The sequence below is a fragment of the Saimiri boliviensis genome, chromosome 17, assembly GCF_048565385.1.
Source record: "Saimiri boliviensis isolate mSaiBol1 chromosome 17, mSaiBol1.pri, whole genome shotgun sequence".
Taxonomy (NCBI): domain Eukaryota; kingdom Metazoa; phylum Chordata; class Mammalia; order Primates; family Cebidae; genus Saimiri; species Saimiri boliviensis.
Window position 1 is genome coordinate 67,263,840 of NC_133465.1, and position 7,128 is coordinate 67,270,967.

Here is a 7,128-nt window from a genome sequence, read left to right on the forward strand (position 1 = left end):
CGTGTCCCCTTGGAAAATTCCCACAGAATGCATGAAACGCTGTTGGCTCTCCGGGGAGCGTGTGGCCTGTCACCCTGGGTCCCGCCTCTATCGGGCAACAGCCCCATTTCCTGGGGCTCTAGGCACTGTTCACATTTTGTGAGCGTAAGGACCAGCCACCCCTGTCCCCAAAGAAAGTCCGGCAGAGGCTGGCTGGGGGATTTAATTTGGACATAGCTCTGTTCCGATTTATCAAACATGGCAGCTGCTGCCTTTGGCACGTGTGGTCCCAAATGCTGGTCACTTGCCAAGGAAGCAGTGCCCTGGGCAGAAGGCAGCTTTGTGCTCCCGTCTCCAGAGAGCTGTGCCGTGACTGAGCAAGGGGGTTCTTTCTCCCTCTGGAAAGGTACACGGCAGCCCCCGACAATGCACACCATGTCTTTATCAACAAGAGGCTTCTTCAGTGACTGGGGTACCACCGGCCCAGCTCTCCAGCTCTGATGTTGGCCCCCGAGCGACTGGTCTTGGTGTCAGTGTCTGGGCTCTGTGAGTCAGTCAGTCTGCAGGCTGCTGAACGCCCTTCAGCGCTGGGGAGCCCCGATGCCACCTGGATGGGGGTGCCCACGATGCCTGGGAAGCCAGTGCATCCCCTGTGTGTGAATAGCCAGGCTGGCAAATTGGAGACTGGGGGCCTCGAGCCGCTTGTCCTGGGTCATCACAGCCACATTGTCGCAGATCTGGGATCTGAGCCCTGCAGGGCAGTCCCAGGCCTGTGCTTTCACCGCAACGCCACCCGCCTCCTGGTCCCACCCAGTGAGGATTCCTGTTCCTCGTGAACCAAACGTCACAGCCACGCTGCCCTCTCCTGCCTCCTTTATTGACCACTGTTGCCATACATGGCCATGACAGAGACAAGGCCAGAGGGTGCCAGAGGAGGGAAGGGAGCCCACCCAGCTCAGGTGGTGTCCCACACAGGCCTGACAGGCCGGGGTGCCTGGACTCTGGGGTGCCAGGACTCTGGGGTACCTGATGCAGAGCCCAGCCTGAGTCAGAAGGATGGGGTTACAGGGCAGCTATGATGCAGGAGGGATGGTCCCGTCCACCCTACAGCCTTTTCTTTCCTTCCAGAGTTTGGGCTCTCACCAGCTGGCCTGGCCTAACCACCCTGGGTTCCCAAGGGCTTCCCGGAGCCCTTGTCCTAGTCAAGGTCACCGTCACCTGTCACCTGCCCAGCCAGGGCCTGGCCTGCTCATGACCCCGCCTTTGCATTTGCTGCCTAGAGCCAGCTGGTTAAAGTCCTGGAGGCCAGTCTGACTCCATTCTGCCAATTGCTTTGGTCTGGATGCCCGATGTGCTCACTTTCTCTATTTTCTTAGCCTGGGGAAGAAAAGGGGTTATCCTGGAACCAAGGGTGGGGCGCAGGGTCGGCCGAGGGTTTCTTCAAGGTGGGTGGAGACAGGAGCCTGTTTGCAGAAGGAGGAGGATGAAAGGGCATGCCGGAGGCAGCAAGGGCGTTACCGAGATCCGCAGGGGAGAAGGCTTGATGGGGAGTTTCTAGAAGAGGCAGCTGGTGCCACCGGAGCCCTGGGGAGACTGCAGTGAGCAGAATGAAGGGACTCTGCCCTTCGCTGGGTCTGAGAGCCATGTGGAGCAGCGGCGGACCCGGGGCCTTCCTTAGCTGAGAAAGAGGAAACCCCTCTGATTCTCATCCCCTCCCCCGTCCCCGTGGGGGTCGTCTCACCCCGAATCCGAATGACTTCCTGCAGCGTGGCTCGGCAGTTCAGGTGCCCCTCAGTTCTCCCTCGGTGCACACGGGTGTGGGCACCTGCCCGGCTTCTCTCCGCACCTGGAAGTCCACACAAACTCTGCGGTCAAAATGGGAGCTGAGCTCCCGGGACGGGGTGGGGGCTGTGGGGACAGGGAGGGGACTCTGCCAGCTGAGCAGGGCAGGTTGTGGGGGGCCCCTGCGACAAGGGGAACCCCAGTGGTATGTGGTGGCAGCAGGGGGTCTCGGGAGCCATTTGCTGCTCAGGAGGCTGTGAGGAGGGAGACACGCCCCCTCCGGAGTTCCCCAGCGTCAGACCTCGGTTCCCGTGAAAGCAGCAGGTGAGACCGGGGCGCCTGGACCCCTTCAGAGTCTGAACCGCCATGACCCTGTGGCCTGCCGCCTCTCCTGGCTTACCCTCGTGTTTCTAGAATGTCCTCTGCGCCTCCAAAGGCAGCAACAGGTGCCGAGAGCTGCGTGTTGCCCTGAGAACCGCAGATGGTGATTTGGGGTGACCGGTCCCCGACCTGGCCTCACATCTCAGAAACGCCCGCGCTAAAGTGCGGAAATGGAAGGTGAGGCGCTGGGGGGTCTGCGAGGCTTTTGATGAAGATAAGAATGCTCCTCTGGCTAACGCAGGCAAAAGAGGTTTGTGGGAAGGCTGTGGAGAGGGGAGGGGTCCTCCCGAGATGAGGAGGTGTGCGGAACGGTCCAGAGCCATGGCCTCACGCTCACTGGCTTGCTCGGCAACTCCATGAATGACTGTGCTCAATTCCTGTCCGTCTTGAGTCACTTCCTCAGGGGTCAGTGTCCCAGGAGATCATCTGCTTGGCCAAGCTCAGGACACCTGCGCCCCTCTGGAGGTCCTAGGGCAGGGAACAAAGTGCTGCTGGTCTCTTTTATCTTCTGCGGTGGGAAGGGCACCTGGCATCACACTCTTCTAAGCACCATGCCAATCGGAGGGGAGACACCCCAAAAGGAAGCAGGGTCTCCTTGCAGGCATGAGGCGCCCCGTGACCACCTAGCCCCATGACCACTTAGTGAGCATCGGTGAAAGGCTTGAGCAGGGAAAAAGACCACAAATGAAGACCCCAGCGGAATGCAGAGTTCTGGGTGGGGAGCAGGTGCTGGTGAAGAATGCCAAGCCCCAAGCGGAATGGATGGGGCAGGCCCTTCCCAGAGTGGCGTTCCAGCTACTTCTGCAGACCGTGGCTCTATTTAGACCATGAGACAGTGGCCCCCACACTAAGTGCTGATCTCTGCCTCACAAAACATCTCCGTGAAAACCAGCATCGTTCCCGTGAGGGAATCGGCTAAGCTGAATGTTCCCAGACACTGCTCCCGTGAAGCCAATCGGAGCACGTGTGTGTGTATGTGTGTGGGGGGGGGGGGGTGCTTTCTTTAATCAGTCTGGATTGGGAAACTTCTGGGGAAAAGGGAAAGGCCCCCTACGAAAATCTCATCCCTTGTCAGTCCTTATTTTAGTCAAGAAGCCTCAATTTCACCTGTTTATATTCTTGGGGACTGTGGTTTTTCCTCTTCAACGTTGAGCTGTTCCACTGCGTCTTTGCATAGTCAGAGGCACAGGGAGGTGGCAGATGCCCCAAGAGCCCAGAGCAGAGATGGTTTCTCACCCCCTCCCGTTGTCCTTGTGGGGAACACCACACCCCGATCCTAACAAATTCCTGCAGCCTGGCTTGGCAATTCCAGAGCTGCTCAGCTCTCCCTCCGTGCACAGAGGTGTGTGGGCAGGTGGGGTGAGCACCGTTCCTCTCTGCACTTGAAAGTCAGCACAAACGTTTCAGTCAAAAGGGGAGCTCAGGCCCTGGGGGACAAGGAGAACCCTGCAGGGTGAGAGGGGCTGGCTTGGAGGCCCACACTCCCATGGCACATCCCAAGGTGGCCGAAAGCCAAGAGGGCCTCGGCCTGGCGCAGCCTTCCTCAAAGCCAGGCCCATCTTCCATGCCCTGTGCCCCCCAAGCCCTAATGGAGTACTAGTGCGCGCGGCTTGGCTGCAGGGGCCCTGGCTCCCTCTTTGCATTTTCCCTGGCTGATGCCCACCCAGGAGGAGGGTCTCTGCACCTCAGCGTCCTCCTCCTCCCTCTAGATCCTAGACTGGAACCCCCTCGGCCATGGGGGAGTCGGGCTCTGAGGAGTCTGCAGGGGGAAGCCCCGCCCCGCCGCCCCCGCCCTTCTCCCTGCCCTTTCTGTTGATATTGCCCGTGTTGATTTGCATGCCATTTTGCTTGTGGTCTCCATAGCAACAACTACCAAATGGCCTACAGATAATCGAGGGACTCTCAGGGTGGGAGGGGGAGCCCGATGATGCATTTCACTTTAAAAAATGAAAACAGGGATTCTGCCACATACCTGGTACTGGGTGGCCACCCCTTCTCTGCCCGTCTTCGCTCGAGCCCCTCCGTGCCCCGCACCCAAGGGCCTGCCTCTACCTTGGTGGGGGGAGGGCGGGGAGGCCATAACCTGCAAGAACAACGGAAAGACCCAAGGGAAGCTGAGGGGCCAGAGACGGACAGGAGCACGGAGGGCAGCCAGGGGCCTCTGGAACTGTCTCCATCCTAGGGTAAAACTCTCCAGCCAGATTCTTCTCCATTGTCCAGCTTCGCTTCGTGTCTCACCGCTGCCTTCCGCCCTTCCCAGAATCCCTTTCTCTTTCTCTCTCTCACACACACGCACACACACACACACACACTCTCTCTCACACACACGGACACACACACACTCTCACACACACACATACGCGCATACACATGCATACACATGCACTCACACGCACACACACTCACACTCATGCATACACATATGTGCACACGCACACACACTCACATGCACACACACCCTCTCACACACTCTCTCACACACTCACACACACACTCACAAGCACTGCTTCATGACTTGGGGCCTGGCTTCTAGGTCCAGTGTCCTGGGAAATAAGCCTCTAATTGCTTCCATGTGTCCGGCCCTGAGCTGTTTACAACACGAATTCATAGCCCTGGACCTCCGGCCCTCGTGAGGCTGCAGGGCCGGCCCTGGGACGGTTCCCGTTTAAAGATGACGGAACTGAAGCGAAGGGCAGAGGGAGGGACCCAGGCCTCCCTCAGCCCCGAGTGTCTTCCACAGTGAGCTGGAAACCTGCTCCCTAGTTTAAATGTTTGACATTTTATCTGGACTAGACTTGCCCCATTTTATTTATTTTCAAAGCATTTCCCCAGCTAGTGTCTCTTGTCTATTCCCACGGCTCTTGGGAGTTCAGGAGATCGGCCCTGGACCGGGCCCCTGCCCCCACCTCAGACTCTGCAATCCTTGGCGGAGATGACCTGAGAGTGTGGTGGGGAGAACATGCCATAAAAAACAAAAGACAGAAACCAAACACGTTGCTTGGGGAGCAGTAACAAACCCGGATCGTTCCCTCAACAGATGAAACATCTGAATCTCAGAGACCTCAGGCAATTTTCCTGAGCGTGCCTGGGCACACACACACACACACACACACGTGTGTGTGTACACACATGCGCACACACGCACACATGTGTGCATGCACACACGTACACACACACATGCACACTTATACACATGCACACGCACACAGACACATGCACACACACACGCACACACATGCACACACACACAGAGCTTCCATTAGCAACAAATGTCACAAAAGGACAGGCCCCACCTGATGATAATCTTTCTACTCACCATTGTAGGAAGAATTCTCTGGGCTTCACACAGTCAGGCTGGTTGTTAAAATGCTTCAATTCACAGAGTGGGAGAGGCTGGTCAGGTTTCAGGGTGCAGGCTGAGTGGGTGTCCCCAGCAAGGATGATGCACTGTGTGCTGGGTGAAGCCCATCTGGGCTTAGATGAGGGCAGGGGGAGGCAAAACGCAGCCCTCTGCCTGTTTTGTAAGCGCATCTTTGGAGCCCAGCCATGCCCGTTTGTTTGTGCGCAGTGCGCTGCTACCTGCCAGCTGCAGCAGCTCACAAAGCCTAAAAGACTTACTATCTGTCCCTTTAAGATAAAGTTTGCTGACCCCTGGTTTAAGGAGTTAATCTCAGGAATGTTCTCGGGTTCATTTTTTCTTTCCCATGCAACTGGGTCATACGGTCATCCAACCACTATCTGTCAATCACTATTGTAAGATAACCATTTATTTAAGGACGGTTGATTGAACCCCTGATATGTGCTAAGCACCCAAACAACCCAGAACACACATAGAAGGAGCATGACGTCCCTCAAGGGGCTCACAAAATTCCGAGAGATGGTAGCCAAAAGCACAGGCACAGGGTACAGCATGGATGATGGCGGCCGATCCCGCGTGGGCTGGGGCTGCAGTGGTAAAGGTGGAGAAAGGCTGGAGAAGTTAGGGAATGCCTACTGCTGAAAGGGACAACTTCCTAAGTCTTAAGGAGCTGCTTACTCCTATCAGAGAAGGCTCTGAAGACAAAGGATTTGGAAAGAACATGAGCGCATTTTTTGGGTATGTGGAGTTTGGGGTGCTGGTGACATAACCAGGTGAAGAGCAATCAAATGTTTTGTTATGTATAGGGGCCCAGAATTCAGGAGAGAGAGAGTCTGGGCTGGGGATGCAGAGTTAGGGGTATATGGCTGGTGTGGTAGAGATGCTACCTTCTTGGTGATAAAAGCCTTAACCAACAGGTAGAAATAATTTTTTCTTCCTATGAGCAATTCTTACAGCTTGCCTTTGCTGCTCTAAAGATATTATGGCACTTCGTATTTCAATATGTATGTACTTGGTGTCTCTCTCCATTGAACTGTAAACAGCAGAGATTTTGGCCATGATGGCCAAAATTTATTACCCAACCTTAAACAACTAAAAATAGACCAACTACATACAACAATTTTCAGACATTGGACTGCAGATGTCAGAGAAGAGTAATCTCTGACAGAGGAAAAGCAAATGAGGTGAGACCTGCAAGTGCCCCAGCTGACAACCTGGAGAGAGTTTCTGGGCCACCATAAAGGTAAGTGGAAAGCACACAGTGTTCAGTGACTTTGCTGAATTAAGGAGGTGGTGTTCAGGGTGTGGGAAGGCCAAGGCACCTAACATTTGTAGGGCAGAGCCCTGGAGAGGAGAGAGGTGCACACAGAAAGAGGGACCCTAGAGATCTGCAGAGGGCTCACTTAAGGCCTTTGGCTGGACATTGATCACTGCATGCATGTGAGAAAATTACTAAGGCTGGGAAAAAGGAAAGTAGCAGAAAGAGGAGGAACCCCAGGAGCTCACAAAGGCTGGAGAATATCTTGCATGCCCAACAGCCAATAGAAAGACCTCCTAATCCAAGAACTATCCAGCAGAGTCTTCAGAAAGGCATTGCTTCAGCAGATGGACTAAATTAATCCTAGACT

The 7,128-nt window shown here is 55.5% G+C and overlaps 1 pseudogene; it reads right to left on the minus strand.

Annotated features, from left to right (window-relative positions):
- Nucleotides 1-439: 439 nt before the first annotated feature.
- Nucleotides 440-2,129, minus strand: LOC101032958 (uncharacterized; annotated as a pseudogene).
- Nucleotides 2,130-7,128: the final 4,999 nt, after the last annotated feature.